General features: G+C 48.3%; 3 non-coding genes across 3 annotated transcripts; all 3 read right to left on the bottom strand.

Moving 5' to 3' along the window:
* Positions 1–4,238: 4,238 nt before the first annotated feature.
* Trnai-uau (transfer RNA isoleucine (anticodon UAU)) lies at positions 4,239–4,310 on the bottom strand. The gene has a single exon. It is a non-coding gene; the product is annotated as a tRNA-Ile (tRNA).
* A 2,832-nt stretch (positions 4,311–7,142) lies between these two features.
* Trnai-uau (transfer RNA isoleucine (anticodon UAU)) lies at positions 7,143–7,214 on the bottom strand. The gene has a single exon. It is a non-coding gene; the product is annotated as a tRNA-Ile (tRNA).
* A 409-nt stretch (positions 7,215–7,623) lies between these two features.
* On the bottom strand, positions 7,624–7,695 carry Trnai-uau (transfer RNA isoleucine (anticodon UAU)). The gene has a single exon. It is a non-coding gene; the product is annotated as a tRNA-Ile (tRNA).
* Between the last annotated feature and the right edge of the window lie 16,711 nt (positions 7,696–24,406).

Raw genomic sequence — 24,406 nt, 5'->3', positions numbered from 1 at the left:
GACGCTTGAGGGTGGTAGCCAGCGCCACTCAGACTACACGGGGGGAAGGGGACCTTCTTTTTCAACCCCCGGGGCGTGACGCGAACGTCTACAACCTGTCATGAGCGGTCAACTGGCGGGAAACCCTCTTGTGCTACCTTGGCATCAAGGCTGCCAGAACCGAGGCCCTCGCTAAGCTTTCGCGCGATAATAGGGTTTGGAAATGAGGGGCTCGTTAGGAAATACAGAAAGAAATGCCGGCAGTCTACAACGCCAAAGAAGGCATAGGGGAAGGTTAGACTATTTTTTTTTACCGTTAGTGACGTTACATTATTATAATTTTTATTAATTACGTGAGAAAGAAAGAAAGAAAAACACGCGCCCAGAGCGGGGACCGAACCCACGCCTTTCGATTAGATCTCGAATGCCTTACCAATTCGGCTATCTGGGCGACTGTGTTCTGCTTCACGTTCTGGGGTATTTATATTTGCTACAACTGTATCTGACGCTTGAGGGTGGTAGCCAACGCCACTCAGACTACACGGGGAGAAGGGGACCTTCTTTTTCAACCCCCGGGGCGTGACGCGAACGTCTACAGCCTGTCATGAGCGGTCAACTGGCGGGAAACCCTCTTATGCTACCTTGGCAACAAGGCTGCCAGAACCGAGGCCCTCGCTAAGCTTTCGCGCGATAACAGGGTTTGGAAATGAGGGGCTCGTTAGGAAATACAGAAAGAAATGCCGAACGTCTACAACGCCAAAGAAGGCATAGGGGAAGGTTAGACTATTTTTTTTTTACCGTCAGTGACGTTACATTATTATAATTTTTATTAATTACGTGAGAAAGAAAGAAAGAAAAACACGCGCCCAGAGTGGGGACCGAACCCACGCCTTTCGATTAGATCTCGAATGCCTTACCAATTCGGCTATCTGGGCGACTGTGTTCTGCTTCACTTTCTGGGGTATTTATATTTGCTACAACTGTATCTGACGTTTGAGGGTGGTAGCCAGCGCCACTCAGACTACACGGGGAGAAGGGGACCTTCTTTTTCAACCCCCGGGGCGTGACGCGAACGTCTACAGCCTGTCATGAGCGGTAAACTGGCGGGAAACCCTCTTATGCTACCTTGGCATCAAGGCTGCCAGAACCGAGGCCCTCGCTAAGCTTTCGCGCGATAATAGGGTTTGGAAATGAGGGGCTCGTTAGGAAATACAGAAAGAAATGCCGGCAGTCTACAACGCCAAAGAAGGCATAGGGGAATGTTAGACTATTTGTTTTTTTTTACCGTTAGTGACGTTACATTATTATAATTTTTATTAATTACGTGAGAAAGAAAGAAAGAAAAACACGCGCCCACAGTGGGGACCGAACCCACGCCTTTCGATTAGATCTCGAATGCCTTACCAATTCGGCTATCTGGGCGACTGTGTTCTGCTTTACTTTCTGGGGTATTTATATTTGCTACAACTGTATCTGACGCTTGAGGGTGGTAGCCAGCGCCACTCAGTCTACACGGGGAGAAGGGGACCTTCTTTTTCAACCCCCGGGGCGTGACGCGAACGTTTACAGCCTGTCATGAGCGGTCAACTGTCGGGAAACCCTCTTATGCTACCTTGGCATCAAGGCTGCCAGAACCGAGGCCCTCGCTAAGCTTTCGCGCGATAATAGGGTTTGGAAATGAGGGGCTCGTTAGGAAATACAGAAAGAAATGCCGGCAGTCTACAACGCCAAAGAAGGCATAGGGGAAGGTTAGACTATTTTTTTTTACCGTTAGTGACGTTACATTATTATAATTTTTATTAATTACGTGAGAAAGAAAGAAAGAAAAACACGCGCCCAGAGTGGGGACCGAACCCACGCCTTTCGACTAGATCTCGAATGCCTTACCAATTCGGCTATCAGGGCGACTGTGTTCTGCTTCACTTTCTGGGGTATTTATATTTGCTACAACTGTATCTGACGCTTGAGGGTGGTAGCCAGCGCCACTCAGACTACACGGGGAGAAGGGGACCTTCTTTTTCAACCCCCGGGGCGTGACGCGAACGTTTACAGCCTGTCATGAGCGGTCAACTGTCGGGAAACCCTCTTATGCTACCTTGGCATGAAGGCTGCCAGAACCGAGGCCCTCGCTAAGCTTTCGCGCGATAATAGGGTTTGGAAATGAGGGGCTCGTTAGGAAATACAGAAAGAAATGCCGGCAGTCTACAACGCCAAAGAAGGCATAGGGGAAGGTTAGACTATTTGTTTTTTTTTACCGTTAGTTACGTTACATTATTATAATTTTTATTAATTACGTGAGAAAGAAAGAAAGAAAAACACGCGCCCAAAGTGGGGACCGAACCCACGCCTTTCGATTAGATCTCGAATGCCTTACCAATTCGGCTATCTGGGCGACTGTGTTCTGCTCCACTTTCTGGGGTATTTATATTTGCTACAACTGTATCTGACGCTTGAGGGTGGTAGCCAGCGCCACTCAGACTACACGGGGAGAAGAGGACCTTCTTTTTCAAACCCCGGGGCGTGACGCGAACGTCTACAGCCTGTCATGAGCGGTCAACTGGCGGGAAACCCTCTTATGCTACCTTGGCATCAAGGCTGCCAGAACCGAGGCCCTCGCTAAGCTTTCGCGCGATAATAGGGTTTGGAAATGAGGGGCTCGTTAGGAAATACAGAAAGAAATGCCGGCAGTCTACAACGCCAAAGAAGGCATAGGGGAAGGTTAGACTATTTGTTTTTTTTTACCGTTAGTGACGTTACATTATTATAATTTTTATTAATTACGTGAGAAAGAAAGAAAGAAAAACACGCGCCCACAGTGGGGACCGAACCCACGCCTTTCGATTAGATCTCGAATGCCTTACCAATTCGGCTATCTGGGCGACTGTGTTCTGCTTCTATTTCTAAGGTATATATATTTGCTACAACTGTATCTGACGCTTGAGGGTGGTAGCCAGCGCCACTCAGACTACACGGGGAGAAGGGGACCTTCTTTTTCAACCCCCGGGGCGTGACGCGAACGTCTACAGCCTGTCATGAGCGGTCAACTGGCGGGAAACCCTCTTATGCTACCTTGGCATCAAGGCTGCCAGAACCGAGGCCCTCGCTAAGCTTTCGCGCGATAATAGGGTTTGGAAATGAGGGGCTCGTTAGGAAATACAGAAAGAAATGCCGGCAGTCTACAACGCCAAAGAAGGCATAGGGGAAGGTTAGACTACTTTTTTTTACCGTTAGTGACGTTACATTATTATAATTTTTATTATTACGTGAGTAAGAAAAATAAGAAAAACACGCGCCCAGAGTGGGGACCGAACCCACGCCTTTCGATTAGATCTCGAATGCCTTACCAATTCGGCTATCTGGGCGACTGTGTTCTGCTTCACTTTCTGGGGTATTTATATTTGCTACAACTGTATCTGACGCTTGAGGGTGGTAGCCAGCGCCACTCAGACTACACGGGGAGAAGGGGACCTTCTTTTTCAACCCCCGGGGCGTGACGCGAACGTCTACAGCCTGTCATGAGCGGTCAACTGGCGGGAAACCCTCTTGTGCTACCTTGGCATCAAGGCTGCCAGAACCGAGGCCCTCGCTAAGCTTTCGCGCGATAATAGGGTTTGGAAATGAGGGGCTCGTTAGGAAATACAGAAAGAAATGCCGGCAGTCTACAACGCCAAAGAAGGCATAGGGGAAGGTTAGACTATTTTTTTTACCGTTAGTGACGTTACAATATTATAATTTTTATTAATTACGTGAGAAAGAAAGAAAGAAAAACACGCGCCCAGAGCGGGGACCGAACCCACGCCTTTCGATTAGATCTCGAATGCCTTACCAATTCGGCTATCTGGGCGACTGTGTTCTACTTCACTTTCTGGGGTATTTATATTTGGTACAACTGTATCTGACGCTTGAGGGTGGTAGCCAGCGCCACTCAGACTACACGGGGAGAAGGGGACCTTCTTTTTCAACCCCCGGGGCGTGACGCGAACGTCTACAGCCTGTCATGAGCGGTCAACTCGCGGGAAACCCTCTTATGCTACCTTGGCATCAAGGCTGCCAGAACCGAGGCCCTCGCTAAGCTTTCGCGCGATAATAGGGTTTGGAAATGAGGGGCTCGTTAGGAAATACAGAAAGAAATGCCGGCAGTCTACAACGCCAAAGAAGGCATAGGGGAAGGTTAGACTATTTGTTTTTTTTTACCGTTAGTGACGTTACATTATTATAATTTTTATTAATTACGTGAGAAAGAAAGAAAGAAAAACACGCGCCCACAGTGGGGACCGAACCCACGCCTTTCGATTATATCTCGAATGCCTTACCAATTCGGCTATCTGGGCGACTGTGTTCTGCTTCACTTTCTGGGGTATATATATTTGCTACAACTGTATCTGACGCTTGAGGGTGGTAGCCAGCGCCACTCAGACTACACGGGGAGAAGGGGACCTTCTTTTTCAACCCCCGGGGCGTGACGCGAACGTCTACAGCCTGTCATGAGCGGTCAACTGGCGGGAAACCCTCTTATGCTACCTTGGCATCAAGGCTGCCAAAACCGAGGCCCTCGCTAAGCTTTCGCGCGATAATAGGGTTTGGAAATGAGGGGCTCGTTAGGAAATACAGAAAGAAATGCCGGCAGTCTACAACGCCAAAGAAGGCATAGGGGAAGGTTAGACTATTTTTTTTTACCGTTATTGACGTTACATTATTATAATTTTTATTATTACGTGAGAAAGAAAGAAAGAAAAACACGCGCCCAGAGTGGGGACCGAACCCACGCCTTTCGATTAGATCTCGAATGCCTTACCAATTCGGCTATCTGGGCGACTGTGTTCTGCTTCACTTTCTGGGGTATTTATATTTGCTACAACTGTATCTGACGCTTGAGGGTGGTAGCCAGCGCCACTCAGACTACACGAGGAGAAGGGGACCTTCTTTTTCAAACCCCGGGGCGTGACGCGAACGTCTACAGCCTGTCATGAGCGGTCAACTGGCGGGAAACCCTCTTATGCTACCTTGGCATCAAGGCTGCCAGAACCGAGGCCCTCGCTAAGCTTTCGCGCGATAATAGGGTTTGGAAATGAGGGGCTCGTTAGGAAATACAGAAAGAAATGCCGGCAGTCTACAACGCCAAAGAAGGCATAGCGGAAGGTTAGACTACTTTTTTTTTACCGTTAGTGACGTTACATTATTATAATTTTTATTAATTACGTGAGAAAGAAAGAAAGAAAAACACGCGCCCAAAGTGGGGACCGAACCCACGCCTTTCGATTAGATCTCGAATGCCTTACCAATTCGGCTATCTGGGCGACTGTGTTCTGCTCCACTTTCTGGGGTATTTATATTTGCTACAACTGTATCTGACGCAAAGAATGGTAGCCAGCGCCACTCAGACTACACGGGGAGAAGCGGACCTTCTTTTTCAAACCCCGGGGCGTGACGCGAACGTCTACAGCCTGTCATGAGCGGTCAACTGGCGGGAAACCCTCTTATGCTACCTTGGCATCAAGGCTGCCAGAACCGAGGCCCTCGCTAAGCTTTCGCGCGATAATAGGGTTTGGAAATGAGGGGCTCGTTAGGAAATACAGAAAGAAATGCCGGCAGTCTACAACGCCAAAGAAGGCATAGGGGAAGGTTAGACTATTTGTTTTTTTTTACCGTTAGTGACGTTACATTATTATAATTTTTATTAATTACGTGAGAAAGAAAGAAAGAAAAACACGCGCCCACAGTGGGGACCGAACCCACGCCTTTTGATTAGATCTCGAATGCCTTACCAATTCGGCTATCTGGGCGACTGTGTTCTGCTTCACTTTCTAAGGTATATATATTTGCTACAACTGTATCTGACGCTTGAGGGTGGTAGCCAGCGCCACTCAGACTACACGGGGAGAAGGGGACCTTCTTTTTCAACCCCCGGGGCGTGACGCGAACGTCTACAGCCTGTCATGAGCGGTCAACTGGCGGGAAACCCTCTTATGCTACCTTGGCTTCAAGGCTGCCAGAACCGAGGCCCTCGCTAAGCTTTCGCGCGATAATAGGGTTTGGAAATGAGGGGCTCGTTAGGAAATACAGAAAGAAATGCCGGCAGTCTACAACGCCAAAGAAGGCATTGGGGAAGGTTAGACTACTTTTTTTTTACCGTTAGTGACGTTACATTATTATAATTTTTATTATTACGTGAGAAAGAAAGAAAGAAAAACACGCGCCCAGAGTGGGGACCGAACCCACGCCTTTCGATTAGATCTCGAATGCCTTACCAATTCGGCTATCTGGGCGACTGTGTTCTGCTTCACTTTCTGGGGTATTTATATTTGCTACAACTGTATCTGACGCTTGAGGGTGGTAGCCAGCGCCACTCAGACTACACGGGGAGAAGGGGACCTTCTTTTTCAACCCCCGGGGCGTGACGCGAACGTCTACAGCCTGTCATGAGCGGTCAACTGGCGGGAAACCCTCTTGTGCTACCTTCGCATCAAGGCTGCCAGAACCGAGGCCCTCGCTAAGCTTTCGCGCGATAATAGGGTTTGGAAATGAGGGGCTCGTTAGGAAATACAGAAAGAAATGCCGGCAGTCTACAACGCCAAAGAAGGCATAGGGGAAGGTTAGACTATTTTTTTTACCGTTAGTGACGTTACAATATTATAATTTTTATTAATTACGTGAGAAAGAAAGAAAGAAAAACACGCGCCCAGAGCGGGGACCGAACCCACGCCTTTCGATTAGATCTCGAATGCCTTACCAATTCGGCTATCTGGGCGACTGTGTTCTACTTCACTTTCTGGGGTATTTATATTTGGTACAACTGTATCTGACGCTTGAGGGTGGTAGCCAGCGCCACTCAGACTACACGGGGAGAAGGGGACCTTCTTTTTCAACCCCCGGGGCGTGACGTGAACGTCTACAGCCTGTCATGAGCGGTCAACTCGCGGGAAACCCTCTTATGCTACCTTGGCATCAAGGCTGCCAGAACCGAGGCCCTCGCTAAGCTTTCGCGCGATAATAGGGTTTGGAAATGAGGGGCTCGTTAGGAAATACAGAAAGAAATGCCGGCAGTCTACAACGCCAAAGAAGGCATAGGGGAAGGTTAGACTATTTGTTTTTTTTTACCGTTAGTGACGTTCCATTATTATAATTTTTATTAATTACGTGAGAAAGAAAGAAAGAAAAACACGCGCCCACAGTGGGGACCGAACCCACGCCTTTCGATTATATCTCGAATGCCTTACCAATTCGGCTATCTGGGCGACTGTGTTCTGCTTCACTTTCTGGGGTATATATATTTGCTACAACTGTATCTGACGCTTGAGGGTGGTAGCCAGCGCCACTCAGACTACACGGGGAGAAGGGGACCTTCTTTTTCAACCCCCGGGGCGTGACGCGAACGTCTACAGCCTGTCATGAGCGGTCAACTGGCGGGAAACCCTCTTATGCTACCTTGGCATCAAGGCTGCCAAAACCGAGGCCCTCGCTAAGCTTTCGCGCGATAATAGGGTTTGGAAATGAGGGGCTCGTTAGGAAATACAGAAAGAAATGCCGGCAGTCTACAACGCCAAAGAAGGCATAGGGGAAGGTTAGACTATTTTTTTTACCGTTAGTGACGTTACATTATTATAATTTTTATTATTACGTGAGAAAGAAAGAAAGAAAAACACGCGCCCAGAGTGGGGACCGAACCCACGCCTTTCGATTATATCTCGAATGCCTTACCAATTCGGCTATCTGGGCGACTGTGTTCTGCTCCACTTTCTGGGGTATTTATATTTGCTACAACTGTATCTGACGCTTGAGGGTGGTAGCCAGCGCCACTCAGACTACACGGGGAGAAGGGGACCTTCTTTTTCAAACCCCGGGGCGTGACGCGAACGTCTACAGCCTGTCATGAGCGGTCAACTGGCGGGAAACCCTCTTATGCTACCTTGGCATCAAGGCTGCCAGAACCGAGGCCCTCGCTAAGCTTTCGCGCGATAATAGGGTTTGGAAATGAGGGGCTCGTTAGGAAATACAGAAAGAAATGCCGGCAGTCTACAACGCCAAAGAAGGCATAGGGGAAGGTTAGACTATTTGTTTTTTTTTACCGTTAGTGACGTTACATTATTATAATTTTTATTAATTACGTGAGAAAGAAAGAAAGAAAAACACGCGCCCAGAGTGGGGACCGAACCCACGCCTTTCGATTAGATCTCGAATGCCTTACCAATTCGGCTATCTGGGCGACTGTGTTCTGCATCACTTTCTGGGGTATTTATATTTGCTACAACTGTATCTGACGCTTGAGGGTGGTAGCCAGCGCCACTCAGACTACACGGGGAGAAGGGGACCTTCTTTTTCAACCCCCGGGGCGTGACGCGAACGTCTACAGCCTGTCATGAGCGGTCAACTGGCGGGAAACCCTCTTGTGCTACCTTGGCATCAAGGCTGCCAGAACCGAGGCCCTCGCTAAGCTTTCGCGCGATAATAGGGTTTGGAAATGAGGGGCTCGTTAGGAAATACAGAAAGAAATGCCGGCAGTCTACAACGCCAAAGAAGGCATAGGGGAAGGTTAGGCTATTTTTTTTACCGTTAGTGACGTTACAATATTATAATTTTTATTAATTACGTGAGAAAGAAAGAAAGAAAAACACGCGCCCAGAGCGGGGACCGAACCCACGCCTTTCGATTAGATCTCGAATGCCTTACCAATTCGGCTATCTGGGCGACTGTGTTCTACTTCACTTTCTGGGGTATTTATATTTGGTACAACTGTATCTGACGCTTGAGGGTGGTAGCCAGCGCCACTCAGACTACACGGGGAGAAGGGGACCTTCTTTTTCAACCCCCGGGGCGTGATGCGAACGTCTACAGCCTGTCATGAGCGGTCAACTCGCGGGAAACCCTCTTATGCTACCTTGGCATCAAGGCTGCCAGAACCGAGGCCCTCGCTAAGCTTTCGCGCGATAATAGGGTTTGGAAATGGGGGGCTCGTTAGGAAATACAGAAAGAAATGCCGGCAGTCTACAACGCCAAAGAAGGCATAGGGGAAGGTTAGACTTTTTGTTTTTTTTACCGTTAGTGACGTTACATTATTATAATTTTTATTAATTACGTGAGAAAGAAAGAAAGAAAAACACGCGCCCAGAGTGGGGACCGAACCCACGCCTTTCGATTAGATCTCGAATGCCTTACCAATTCGGCTATCTGGGCGACTGTGTTCTGCTTCACGTTCTGGGGTATTTATATTTGCTACAACTGTATCTGACGCTTGAGGGTGGTAGCCAACGCCACTCAGACTACACGGGGAGAAGGGGACCTTCTTTTTCAACCCCAGGGGCGTGACGCGAACGTTTACAGCCTGTCATGAGCGGTCAACTGTCGGGAAACCCTCTTATGCTACCTTGGCATCAAGGCTGCCAGAACCGAGGCCCTCGCTAAGCTTTCGCGCGATAATAGGGTTTGGAAATGAGGGGCTCGTTAGGAAATACAGAAAGAAATGCCGAACGTCTACAACGCCAAAGAAGGCATAGGGGAAGGTTAGACTATTTTTTTTACCGTTAGTGACGTTACATTATTATAATTTTTATTAATTACGTGAGAAAGAAAGAAAGAAAAACACGCGCCCAGAGTGTGGACCGAACCCACGCCTTTCGATTAGATCTCGAATGCCTTACCAATTCGGCTATCTGGGCGACTGTGTTCTGCTTCACTTTGTGGGGTATTTAAATTTGCTACAACTGTATCTGACGTTTGAGGGTGGTAGCCAGCGCCACTCAGACTACACGGGGAGAAGGGGACCTTCTTTTTCAACCCCCGGGGCGTGACGCGAACGTGTACAGCCTGTCATGAGCGGTAAACTGGCGGGAAACCCTCTTATGCTACCTTGGCATCAAGGCTGCCAGAACCGAGGCCCTCGCTAAGCTTTCGCGCGATAATAGGGTTTGGAAATGAGGGGCTCGTTAGGAAATACAGAAAGAAACGCCGGCAGTCTACAACGCCAAAGAAGGCATAGGGGAAGGTTAGACTATTTTTTTTTTACCGTTAGTGACGTTACATTATTAAAATTTTTATTAATTACGTGAGAAAGAAAGAAAGAAAAACACGCGCCCAGAGTGGGGACCGAACCCACGCCTTTCGATTAGATCTCGAATGCCTTACCAATTCGGCTATCTGGGCGAGTGTGTTCTACTTCACTTTCTGAGGTATTTATATTTGGTACAACTGTATCTGACGCTTGAGGGTGGTAGCCAGCGCCACTCAGACTACACGGGGAGAAGGGGACCTTCTTTTTCAACCCCCGGGGCGTGACGCGAACGTCTACAGCCTGTCATGAGCGGTAAACTGGCGGGAAACCCTCTTATGCTACCTTGGCATCAAGGCTGCCAGAACCGAGGCCCTCGCTAAGCTTTCGCGCGATAATAGGGTTTGGAAATGAGGGGCTCGTTAGGAAATACAGAAAGAAACGCCGGCAGTCTACAACGCCAAAGAAGGCATAGGGGAAGGTTAGACTATTTGTTTTTTTTTTACCGTTAGTGACGTTACATTATTATAATTTTTATTAATTACGTGAGAAAGAAAGAAAGAAAAACACGCGCCCACAGTGGGGACCGAACCCACGCCTTTCGATTAGATCTCGAATGCCTTACCAATTCGGCTATCTGGGCGACTGTGTTCTGCTTCACTTTCTGGGGTATTTATATTTGCTACAACTGTATCTGACGCTTGAGGGTGGTAGCCAGCGCCACTCAGACTAGACGGGGAGAAGGGGACCTTCTTTTTCAACCCCCGGGGCGTGACGCGAACGTTTACAGCCTGTCATGAGCGGTCAACTATCGGGAAACCCTCTTATGCTACCTTGGCATCAAGGCTGCCAGAACCGAGGCCCTCGCTAAGCTTTCGCGCGATAATAGGGTTTGGAAATGAGGGGCTCGTTAGGAAATACAGAAAGAAATGCCGAATGTCTACAACGCCAAAGAAGGCATAGGGGAAGGTTAGACTATTTTTTTTTACCGTTAGTGACGTTACATTATTATAATTTTTATTAATTACGTGAGAAAGAAAGAAAGAAAAACACGCGCCCAGAGTGGGGACCGAACCCACGCCTTTCGATTAGATCTCGAATGCCTTACCAATTCGGCTATCTGGGCGACTGTGTTCTGCTTCACTTTCTGGGATATTTATATTTGCTACAACTGTATCTGACGTTTGAGGGTGGTAGCCAGCGCCACTCAGACTACACGGGGAGAAGGGGACCTTCTTTTTCAACCCCCGGGGCGTGACGCGAACGTCTACAGCCTGTCATGAGCGGTAAACTGGCGGGAAACCCTCTTATGCTACCTTGGCATCAAGGCTGCCAGAACCGAGGCCCTCGCTAAGCTTTCGCGCGATAATAGGGTTTGGAAATGAGGGGCTCGTTAGGAAATACAGAAAGAAACGCCGGCAGTCTACAACGCCAAAGAAGGCATAGGGGAAGGTTAGACTATTTGTTTTTTTTACCGTTAGTGACGTTACATTATTATAATTTTTATTAATTACGTGAGAAAGAAAGAAAGAAAAACACGCGCCCACAGTGGGGACCGAACCCACGCCTTTCGATTAGATCTCGAATGCCTTACCAATTCGGCTATATGGGCGACTGTGTTCTGCTTCACTTTCTGGGGTATTTATATTTGCTACAACTGTATCTGACGCTTGAGGGTGGTAGCCAGCGCCACTCAGACTACACGGGGAGAAGGGGACCTTCTTTTTCAACCCCCGGGGCGTGACGCGAACGTTTACAGCCTGTCATGAGCGGTCAACTGTCGGGAAACCCTCTTATGCTACCTTGGCATCAAGGCTGCCAGAACCGAGGCCCTCGCTAAGCTTTCGCGCGATAATAGGGTTTGGAAATGAGGGGCTCGTTAGGAAATACAGAAAGAAATGCCGGCTGTCTACAACGCCAAAGAAGGCATAGGGGAAGGTTAGACTATTTTTTTTTACCGTTAGTGACGTTACATTATTAAAATTTTTATTAATTACGTGAGAAAGAAAGAAAGAAAAACACGCGCTCAGAGTGGGGACCGAACCCACGCCTTTCGATTAGATCTCGAATGCCTTACCAATTCGGCTATCTGGGCGAGTGTGTTCTACTTCACTTTCTGGGGTATTTATATTTGGTACAACTGTATCTGACGCTTGAGGGTGGTAGCCAGCGCCACTCAGACTACACGGGGAGAAGGGGACCTTCTTTTTCAACCCCCGGGGCGTGACGCGAACGTCTACAGCCTGTCATGAGCGGTAAACTGGCGGGAAACCCTCTTATGCTACCTTGGCATCAAGGCTGCCAGAACCGAGGCCCTCGCTAAGCTTTCGCGCGATAATAGGGTTTGGAAATGAGGGGCTCGTTAGGAAATACAGAAAGAAATGCCGGCAGTCTACAACGCCAAAGAAGGCATAGGGGAAGGTTAGACTATTTGTTTTTTTTTTACCGTTAGTGACGTTACATTATTATAATTTTTATTAATTACGTGAGAAAGAAAGAAAGAAAAACACGCGCCCACAGTGGGGACCGAACCCACGCCTTTCGATTAGATCTCGAATGCCTTACCAATTCGGCTATCTGGGCGACTGTGTTCTGCTTCACTTTCTGGGGTATTTATATTTGCTACAACTGTATCTGACGCTTGAGGGTGGTAGCCAGCGCCACTCAGACTACACGGGGAGAAGGGGACCTTCTTTTTCAACCCCCGGGGCGTGACGCGAACGTTTACAGCCTGTCATGAGCGGTCAACTGTCGGGAAACCCTCTTATGCTACCTTGGCATCAAGGCTGCCAGAACCGAGGCCCTCGCTAAGCTTTCGCGCGATAATAGGGTTTGGAAATGAGGGGCTCGTTAGGAAATACAGAAAGAAATGCCGAACGTCTACAACGCCCAAGAAGGCATAGGGGAAGGTTAGACTATTTTTTTTTTACCGTTAGTGACGTTACATTATTATAATTTTTATTAAATACGTGAGAAAGAAAGAAAGAAAAACACGCGCCCAGAGTGGGGACCGAACCCACGCCTTTCGATTAGATCTCGAATGCCTTACCAATTCGGCTATCTGGGCGACTGTGTTCTGCTTCACTTTCTGGGGTATTTATATTTGCTACAACTGTATCTGACGTTTGAGGGTGGTAGCCAGCGCCACTCAGACTACACGGGGAGAAGGGGACCTTCTTTTTCAACCCCCGGGGCGTGACGCGAACGTCTACAGCCTGTCATGAGCGGTAAACTGGCGGGAAACCCTCTTATGCTACCTTGGCATCAAGGCTGCCAGAACCGAGGCCCTCGCTAAGCTTTCGCGCGATAATAGGGTTTGGAAATGAGGGGCTCGTTAGGAAATACAGAAAGAAACGCCGGCAGTCTACAACGCCAAAGAAGGCATAGGGGAAGGTTAGACTATTTGTTTTTTTTTACCGTTAGTGACGTTACATTATTATAATTTTTATTAATTACGTGAGAAAGAAAGAAAGAAAAACACGCGCCCACAGTGGGGACCGAACCCACGCCTTTCGATTAGATCTCGAATGCCTTACCAATTCGGCTATCTGGGCGACTGTGTTCTGCTTCACTTTCTGGGGTATTTATATTTGCTACAACTGTATCTGACGCTTGAGGGTGGTAGCCAGCGCCACTCAGACTACACGGGGAGAAGGGGACCTTCTTTTTCAACCCCCGGGGCGTGACGCGAACGTTTACAGCCTGTCATGAGCGGTCAACTATCGGGAAACCCTCTTATGCTACCTTGGCATCAAGGCTGCCAGAACCGAGGCCCTCGCTAAGCTTTCGCGCGATAATAGGGTTTGGAAATGAGGGGCTCGTTAGGAAATACAGAAAGAAATGCCGGCAGTCTACAACGCCAAAGAAGGCATAGGGGAAGGTTAGACTATTTTTTTACCGTTAGTGACGTTACAATATTATAATTTTTATTAATTACGTGAGAAAGAAAGAAAGAAAAACACGCGCCCAGAGCGGGGACCGAACCCACGCCTTTCGATTAGATCTCGAATGCCTTACCAATTCGGCTATCTGGGCGACTGTGTTCTACTTCACTTTCTGGGGTATTTATATTTGGTACAACTGTATCTGACGCTTGAGGGTGGTAGCCAGCGCCACTCAGACTACACGGGGAGAAGGGGACCTTCTTTTTCAACCCCCGGGGCGTGACGCGAACGTCTACAGCCTGTCATGAGCGGTCAACTCGCGGGAAACCCTCTTATGCTACCTTGGCATCAAGGCTGCCAGAACCGAGGCCCTCGCTAAGCTTTCGCGCGATAATAGGGTTTGGAAATGAGGGGCTCGTTAGGAAATACAGAAAGAAATGCCGGCAGTCTACAACGCCAAAGAAGGCATAGGGGAAGGTTAGACTTTTTGTTTTTTTTACCGTTAGTGACGTTACATTATTATAATTGTTATTAATTACGTGAGAAAGAAAGAAAGAAAAACACGCGCCCAGAGTGGGGACCGAACCCACGCCTTTCGATTAGATCTCGAATGCCTTACCAATTCGGCTATCTGGGCGACTGTGTTCTGCTTCACGTTCTGGGGTATTTATATTTGCTACAACTGTATCCGACGCTTGGGGGTGGTAGCCAACGCCACTCAGACTACACGGGGAGAAGGGGACCTTCTTTTTCAACCCCCGGGGCGTGACGCGAACGTCTACAGCCTGTCATGAGCGGTCAACTGGCGGGAAACCCTCTTATGCTACCTTGGCAACAAGGCTGCCAGAACCGAGGCCCTCGCTAAGCTTTCGCGCGATAATAGGGTTTGGAAATGAGGGGCTTGTTAGGAAATACAGAAAGAAATGCCGAACGTCTACAATACCAAAGAAGGCATAGGGGAAGGTTAGACTATTTTTTTTACCGTTAGTGACGTTACATTATTATAATTTTTATTAATTACGTGAGAAAGAAAGAAAGAAAAACACGCGCCCAGAGTGGGGACCGAACCCACGCCTTTCGATTAGATCTCGAATGCCTTACCAATTCGGCTATCTGGGCGACTGTGTTCTGCTTCACTTTCTGGGGTATTTATATTTGCTACAACTGTATCTGACGTTTGAGGGTGGTAGCCAGCGCCACTCAGACTACACGGGGAAAAGGGGACCTTCTTTTTCAACCCCCGGGGCGTGACGCGAACGTCTACAGCCTGTCATGAGCGGTAAACTGGCGGGAAACCCTCTTATGCTACCTTGGCATCAAGGCTGCCAGAACCGAGGCCCTCGCTAAGCTTTCGCGCGATAATAGGGTTTGGAAATGAGGGGCTCGTTAGGAAATACAGAAAGAAATGCCGGCAGTCTACAACGCCAAAGAAGGCATAGGGGAAGGTTAGACTATTTTTTTTTTTACCGTTAGTGACGTTACATTATTATAATTTTTTTTATTACGTGAGAAAGAAAGAAAGAAAAACACGCGCCCAGAGTGGGGACCGAACCCACGCCTTTCGATTAGATCTCGAATGCCTTACCAATTCGGCTATCTGGGCGACTGTGTTCTGCTTCACTTTCTGGGGTATTTATATTTGCTACAACTGTATCTGACGCTTGAGGGTGGTAGCCAGCGCCACTCAGACTACACGAAGAGAAGGGGACCTTCTTTTTCAACCCCCGGGGCGTGACGCGAACGTCTACAGCCTGTCATGAGCGGTCAACTGGCAGGAAACCCTCTTGTGCTACCTTGGCATCAAGGCTGCCAGAACCGAGGCCCTCGCTAAGCTTTCGCGCGATAATAGGGTTTGGAAATGAGGGGCTCGTTAGGAAATACAGAAAGAAATGCCGGCAGTCTACAACGCCAAAGAAGGCATAGGGGAAGGTTAGACTATTTTTTTACCATTATAGACGTTACATTATTATAATTTTTATTAATTACGTGAGAAAGAAAGAAAGAAAAACACGCGCCCAGAGCGGGGACCGAACCCACGCCTTTCGATTAGATCTCGAATGCCTTACCAATTCGGCTATCTGGGCGACTGTGTTCTACTTCACTTTCTGGGGTATTTATATTTGGTACAACTGTATCTGACGCTTGAGGGTGGTAGCCAGCGCCACTCAGACTACACGGGGAGTAGGGTACCTTCTTTTTCAACCCCCGGGGCGTGACGCGAACGTCTACAGCCTGTCATGAGCGGTAAACTGGCGGGAAACCCTCTTATGCTACCTTGGCATCAAGGCTGCCAGAACCGAGGCCCTCGCTAAGCTTTCGCGCGATAATAGGGTTTGGAAATGAGGGGCTCGTTAGGAAATACAGAAAGAAATGCCGCCAGTCTACAACGCCAAAGAAGGCATAGGGGAAGGTTAGACTATTTGTTTTTTTTTTTACCGTTAGTGACGTTACATTATTATAATTTTTATTAATTACGTGAGAAAGAAAGAAAGAAAAACACGCGCCCACAGTGGGGACCGAACCCACGCCTTTCGATTAGATCTCGAATGCCTTACCAATTCGGCTATCTGGGCGACTGTGTTCTGCTTCACTTTCTGGGGTATTTATAATTGCTACAACTGTATCTGACGCTTGAGGGTGGTAGCCAGCGCCACTCAGACTACACGGGGAGAAGGGGACCTTCTTTTTCAACCCCCGGGGCGTGACGCGAACGTTTACAGCCTGTCATGAGCGGTCAACTGTCGGGAAACCCTCTTATGCTACCTTGGCATCAAGGCTGCCAGAACCGAGGCCCTCGCTAAGCTTTCGCGCGATAATAGGTTTGGAAATGAGGGGCTCGTTAGGAAATACAGAAAGAAATGCCGAACGTCTACAACGCCAAAGAAGGCATAGGGGAAGGTTAGACTATTTTTTTTTACCGTTAGTGACGTTACATTATTATAATTTTTATTAATTACGTGAGAAAGAAAGAAAGAAAAACACGCGCCCAGAGTGGGGACCGAACCCACGCCTTTCGATTAGATCTCGAATGCCTTACCAATTCGGCTATCTGGGCGACTGTGTTCTGCTTCACTTTCTGGGGTATTTATATTTGCTACAACTGTATCTGACGTTTGAGGGTGGTAGCCAGCGCCACTCAGACTACACGGGGAGAAGGGGACCTTCTTTTTCAACCCCCGGGGCGTGACGCGAACGTCTACAGCCTGTCATGAGCGGTAAACTGGCGGGAAACCCTCTTATGCTACCTTGGCATCAAGGCTGCCAGAACCGAGGCCCTCGCTAAGCTTTCGCGCGATAATAGGGTTTGGAAATGAGGGGCTCGTTAGGAAATACAGAAAGAAACGCCGGCAGTCTACAACGCCAAAGAAGGCATAGGGGAAGGTTAGACTATTTGTTTTTTTTTTACCGTTAGTGACGTTACATTATTATAATTTTTATTATTTACGTGAGAAAGAAAGAAAGAAAAACACGCGCCCACAGTGGGGACCGAACCCACGCCTTTCGATTAGATCTCGAATGCCTTACCAATTCGGCTATCTGGGCGACTGTGTTCTGCTTCACTTTCTGGGGTATTTATATTTGCTACAACTGTATCTGACGCTTGAGGGTGGTAGCCAGCGCCACTCAGACTACACGGGGAGAAGGGGACCTTCTTTTTCAACCCCCGGGGCGTGACGCGAACGTTTACAGCCTGTCATGAGCGGTCAACTGTCGGGAAACCCTCTTATGCTACCTTGGCATCAAGGCTGCCAGAACCGAGGCCCTCGCTAAGCTTTCGCGCGATAATAGGGTTTGGAAATGAGGGGCTCGTTAGGAAATACAGAAAGAAATGCCGAACGTCTACAACGCCAAAGAAGGCATAGGGGAAGGTTAGACTATTTTTTTTTACCGTTAGTGACGTTACATTATTATAATTTTTATTAATTACGTGAGAAAGAAAGAAAGAAAAACACGCGCCCAGAGTGGGGACCGAACCCACGCCTTTCGATTAGATCTCGAATGCCTTACCAATTCGGCTATCTGGGCGAGTGTGTTCTACTTCACTTTCTGGGGTATTTATATTTGGTACAACTGTATCTGACGCTTGAGGGTGGTAGCCAGCGCCACTCAGACTACACGGGGAGAAGGGGACCTTCTTTTTCAACCCCCGGGGCGTGACGCGAACGTCTACAGCCTGTCATGAGCGGTAAACTGGCGGGAAACCCTCTTATGCTACCTTGGCATCAAGGCTGCCAGAACCGAGGCCCTCGCTAAGCTTTCGCGCGATAATAGGGTTTGGAAATGAGGGGCTCGTTAGGAAATACAGAAAGAAATGCCGGCAGTCTACAACGCCAAAGAAGGCATAGGGGAAGGTTAGACTATTTGTTTTTTTTTTTACCGTTAGTGACGTTACATTATTATAATTTTTATTAATTACGTGAGAAAGAAAGAAAGAAAAACACGCGCCCACAGTGGGGACCGAACCCACGCCTTTCGATTAGATCTCGAATGCCTTACCAATTCGGCTATCTGGGCGACTGTGTTCTGCTTCACTTTCTGGGGTATTTATATTTGCTACAACTGTATCTGACGCTTGAGGGTGGTAGCCAGCGCCACTCAGACTACACGGGGAGAAGGGGACCTTCTTTTTCAACCCCCGGGGCGTGACGCGAACGTTTACAGCCTGTCATGAGCGGTCAACTGTCGGGAAACCCTCTTATGCTACCTTGGCATCAAGGCTGCCAGAACCGAGGCCCTCGCTAAGCTTTCGCGCGATAATAGGGTTTGGAAATGAGGGGCTCGTTAGGAAATACAGAAAGAAATGCCGGCAGTCTACAACGCCAAAGAAGGCATAGGGGAAGGTTAGACTATTTTTTTTTTCCGTTAGTGACGTTACATTATTATAATTTTTATTAATTACGTGAGAAAGAAAGAAAGAAAAACACGCGCCCAGAGTGGGGACCGAACCCACGCCTTTCGATTAGATCTCGAATGCCTTACCAATTCGGCTATCTGGGCGACTGTGTTCTGCTTCACTTTCTGGGGTATTTATATTTGCTACAACTGTATCTGACGCTTGAGGGTGGTAGCCAGCGCCACTCAGACTACACGGGGAGAAGGGGACCTTCTTTTTCAACCCCCGGGGCGTGACGCGACCGTCTACAGCCTGTCATGAGCGGTCAACTGGCGGGAAACCCTCTTATGCTACCTTGGCATCAAGGCTGCCAGAACCGAGGCCCTCGCTAAGCTTTCGCGCGATTATAGGGTTTGGAAATGAGGGGCTCGTTAGGAAATACAGAAAGAAATGCCGGCAGTCTACAACGCCAAAGAAGGCAAAGGGGAAGGTTAGACTATTTGTTTTTTTTTTTACCGTTAGTGACGTTACATTATTATAATTTTTATTAATTACGTGAGAAAGAAAGAAAGAAAAACACGCGCCCAGAGTGGGGACCGAACCCACGCCTTTCGATTAGATCTCGAATGCCGTACCAATTCGGCTATCTGGGCGACTGTGTTCTGCTTCACGTTCTGGGGTATTTATATTTGCTACAACTGTATCTGACGCTTGAGGGTGGTAGCCAGCGCCACTCAGACTACACGGGGAGAAGGGGACCTTCTTTTTCAACCCCCGGGGCGTGACGCGAACGTCTACAGCCTGTCATGAGCGGTCAACTGGCGGGAAACCCTCTTATGCTACCCTGGCAACAAGGCTGCCAGAACCGAGGCCCTCGCTAAGCTTTCGCGCGATAATAGGGTTTGGAAATGAGGGGCTCGTTAGGAAATACAGAAAGAAATGCAGAACGTCTACAACGCCAAAGAAGGCATAGGGGAAGGTTAGACTATTTTTTTTTTACCGTTAGTGACGTTACATTATTATATTTTTATTAATTACGTGAGAAAGAAAGAAAGAAAAACACGCGCCCAGAGTAGGGACCGAACCCACGACTTTCGATTAGATCTAGAATGCCTTACCAATTCGGCTATCTGGGCGACTGTGTTCTGCTTCACTTTCTGGGGTATTTATATTTGCTACAATTGTATCTGACGCTTGAGGGTGGTAGCCAGCGCCACTCAGACTACACGGGGAGAAGGGGACCTTCTTTTTCAACCCCTGGGGCGTGACGCGAACGTCTACAGCCTGTCATGAGCGGTCAACTGGCGGGAAACCCTCTTATGCTACCTTGGCATCAAGGCTGCCAGAACCGAGGCCCTCGCTAAGCTTTCGCGCGATAATAGGGTTTGGAAATGAGGGGCTCGTTAGGAAATACAGAAAGAAATGCCGAACGTCTACAACGCCAAAGAAGGCATAGGGGAAGGTTAGACTATTTTTTTTACCGTTAGTGACGTTACATTATTATAATTTTTATTAATTACGTGAGAAAGAAAGAAAGAAAAACACGCGCCCAGAGTGGGGACCGAACCCACGCCTTTCGATTAGATCTCGAATGCCTTACCAATTCGGCTATCAGGGCGACTGTGTTCTGCTTCACTTTCTGGGGTATTTATATTTGCTACAACTGTATCTGACGCTTGAGGGTGGTAGCCAGCGCCACTCAGACTACACGGGGAGAAGGGGACCTTCTTTTTAAACCCCCGGGGCGTGACGCGAACGTCTACAGCCTGTCATGAGCGGTCAACTGGCGGGAAACCCTCTTATGCTACCTTGGCATCAAGGCTGCCAGAACCGAGGCCCTCGCTAACCTTTCGCGCGATAATAGGGTTTGGAAATGAGGGGCTCGTTAGGAAATACAGAAAGAAATGCTGGCAGTCTACAACGCCAAAGAAGGCATAGGGGAAGGTTAGACTATTTTTTTTACCGTTAGTGACGTTACATTATTATAATTTTTATTAATTACGTGAGAAAGAAAGAAAGAAAAACACGCGCCCAGAGTGGGGACCGAACCCACGCCTTTCGATTAGATCTCGAATGCCTTACCAATTCGGCTATCTGGGCGACTGTGTTCTGCTTCACTTTCTGGGGTATTTATATTTGCTTCAACTGTATATGACGCTTGAGGGTGGTAGCCAGCGCCACTCAGACTACACGGGGAGAAGGGGACCTTCTTTTTCAACCCCCGGGGCGTGACGCGAACGTCTACAGCCTGTCATGAGCGGTCAACTGGCGGGAAACCCTCTTATGCTACCTTGGCATCAAGGCTGCCAGAACCGAGGCCCTCGCTAACCTTTCGCGCGATAATAGGGTTTGGAAATGAGGGGCTCGTTAGGAAATACAGAAAGAAATGCTGGCAGTCTACAACGCCAAAGAAGGCATAGGGGAAGGTTAGACTATTTTTTTTACCGTTAGTGACGTTACATTATTATAATTTTTATTAATTACGTGAGAAAGAAAGAAAGAAAAACACGCGCCCAGAGTGGGGACCGAACCCACGCCTTTCGATTAGATCTCGAATGCCTTACCAATTCGGCTATCTGGGCGACTGTGTTCTGCTTCACTTTCTGGGGTATTTATATTGGCTACAACTGTATTTGACGCTTGAGGGTGGTAGCCAGCGCCACTCAGACTACACAGGGAGAAGGGGACCTTCTTTTTCAACCCCCGGGGCGTGACGCGAACGTCTACAGCCTGTCATGAGCGGTCAACTGGCGGGAAACCCTCTTATGCTACCTTGGCATCAAGGCTGCCAGAACCGAGGCCCTCGCTAAGCTTTCGCGCGATAATAGGGTTTGGAAATGAGGGGCTCGTTAGGAAATACAGAAAGAAATGCCGGCAGTCTACAACGCCAAAGAAGGCATAGGGGAAGGTTAGACTATTTTTTTTTACCGTTAGTGACGTTACAATATTATAATTTTTATTAATTACGTGAGAAAGAAAGAAAGAAAAACACGCGCCAAGAGTGGGGACCGAACCCACGCCTTTCGATTAAATCTCGAATGCCTTACCTATTCGGCTATCTGGGCGACTGTGTTCTGCTTCACTTTCTGGGGTATTTATATTTGCTACAACTGTATCTGACGCTTGAGGGTGGTAGCCAGCGCCACTCAGACTACACGGGGAGAAGGGGACCTTCTTTTTCAACCCCCGGGGCGTGACGCGAACGTCTACAGCCTGTCATGAGCGGTCAACTGGCGGGAAACCCTCTTATGCTACCTTGGCATCAAGGCTGCCAGAACCGAGGCCCTCGCTAAGCTTTCGCGCGATAATAGGGTTTGGAAATGAGGGGCTCGTTAGGAAATACAGAAAGAAATGCCGGCAGTCTACAACGCCAAAAAAGGCATAGGGGAAGGTTAGACTATTTTTTTTTACCGTTAGTGACGTTACATTATTATAATTTTTAATTATTACGTGAGAAAGAAAGAAAGAAAAACACGCGCCCAGAGTGGGGACCGAACCCACGCCTTTCGATTAGATCTCGAATGCCTTACCAATTCGGCTATCTGGGCGACTGTGTTCTGCTTTACTTTCTGGCGACTGTGTTCTGCTTTACTTTCTGGGGTATTTATATTTGCTACAACTGTATCTGACGCTTGAGGGTGGTAGCCAGCGCCACTCAGACTACACGGGGAGAAGGGGACCTTCTTTTTCAACCCCCGGGGCGTGACGCGAACGTCTACAGCCTGTCATGAGCGGTCAACTGGCGGGAAACCCTCTTATCCTACCTTGGCATCAAGGCTGCCAGAACCGAGGCCCTCGCTAAGCTTTCTCGCGATAATAGGGTTTGGAAATGAGGGGCTCGTTAGGAAATACAGAAAGAAATGCCGGCAGTCTACAACGCCAAAGAAGGCATAGGGGAAGGTTAGACTATTTGTTTTTTTTTACCGTTAGTGACGTTACATTATTATAATTTTTATTAATTACGTGAGAAAGAAAGAAAGAAAAACACGCGCCCAGAGTGGGGACCGAACCCACGCCTTTCGATTACATCTCGAATGCCTTACCAATTCGGCTATCTGGGCGACTGTGTTCTGCTTCACGTTCTGGGGTATTTATATTTGCTACAACTGTATCTGACGCTTGAGGGTGGTAGCCAGCGCCACTCAGACTACACGGGGAGAAGGGGACCTTCTTTTTCAACCCCCGGGGCGTGACGCGAACGTCTACAGCCTGTCATGAGCGGTCAACTGGCGGGAAACCCTCTTATGCTACCCTGGCAACAAGGCTGCCAGAACCGAGGCCCTCGCTAAGCTTTCGCGCGATAATAGGGTTTGGAAATGAGGGGCTCGTTAGGAAATACAGAAAGAAATGCAGAACGTCTACAACGCCAAAGAAGGCATAGGGGAAGGTTAGACTATTTTTTTTTTACCGTTAGTGACGTTACATTATTATAATTTTTATTAATTACGTGAGAAAGAAAGAAAGAAAAACACGCGCCCAGAGTGGGGACCGAACCCACGACTTTCGATTAGATCTCGAATGCCTTACCAATTCGGCTATCTGGGCGACTGTGTTCTGCTTCACTTTCTGGGGTATTTATATTTGCTACAATTGTATCTGACGCTTGAGGGTGGTAGCCAGCGCCACTCAGACTACACGGGGAGAAGGGGACCTTCTTTTTCAACCCCCGGGGCGTGACGCGAACGTCTACAGCCTGTCATGAGCGGTCAACTGGCGGGAAACCCTCTTATGCAACCTTGGCATCAAGGCTGCCAGAACCGAGGCCCTCGCTAAGCTTTCGCGCGATAATAGGGTTTGGAAATGAGGGGCTCGTTAGGAAATACAGAAAGAAATGCCGAACGTCTACAACGCCAAAGAAGGCATAGGGGAAGGTTAGACTATTTTTTTTACCGTTAGTGACGTTACATTATTATAATTTTTATTAATTACGTGAGAAAGAAAGAAAGAAAAACACGCGCCCAGAGTGGGGACCGAACCCACGACTTTCGATTAGATCTCGAATGCCTTACCAATTCGGCTATTAGGGCGACTGTGTTCTGCTTCACTTTCTGGGGTATTTATATTTGCTACAACTGTATCTGACGCTTGAGGGTGGTAGCCAGCGCCACTCAGACTACACGGGGAGAAGGGGACCTTCTTTTTCAACCCCCGGGGCGTGACGCGAACGTCTACAGCCTGTCATGAGCGGTCAACTGGCGGGAAACCCTCTTATGCTACCTTGGCATCAAGGCTGCCAGAACCGAGGCCCTGGCTAAGCTTTCGCGCGATAATAGGGTTTGGAAATGAGGGGCTCGTTAGGAAATACAGAAAGAAATGCCGAACGTCTACAACGCCAAAGAAGGCGTAGGGGAAGGTTAGACTATTTTTTTTTACCGTTAGTGACATTACATTATTATAATTTTTATTAATTACGTGAGAAAGAAAGAAAAAAAACACGCGCCCAGAGTGGGGACAAACCCACGCCTTTCGATTAGATCTCGAATGCCTTACCAATTCGGCTATCTGGGCGACTGTGTTCTGCTTCACTTTCTGGGGTATTTATATTTGCTACAACTGTATCTGACCCTTGAGGGTGGTAGCCAGCGCCACTCAGACTACACGGGGAGAAGGGGACCTTCTTTTTCAACCCCCGGGGCGTGACGCGAACGTCTACAGCCTGTCATGAGCGGTCAACTGGCGGGAAACCCTCTTATGCTACCTTGGCATCAAGGCTGCCAGAACCGAGGC

Source organism: Haemaphysalis longicornis, unplaced genomic scaffold (genome assembly GCF_048455015.1).
Source record: "Haemaphysalis longicornis isolate Haplotype H1 unplaced genomic scaffold, Haemaphysalis longicornis Haplotype H1 scaffold_14, whole genome shotgun sequence".
NCBI lineage: Eukaryota > Metazoa > Arthropoda > Arachnida > Ixodida > Ixodidae > Haemaphysalis > Haemaphysalis longicornis.
The sequence above is the reverse complement of the archived record's forward strand: the minus strand, read 5'-3'. Positions and strand labels throughout refer to the sequence as shown.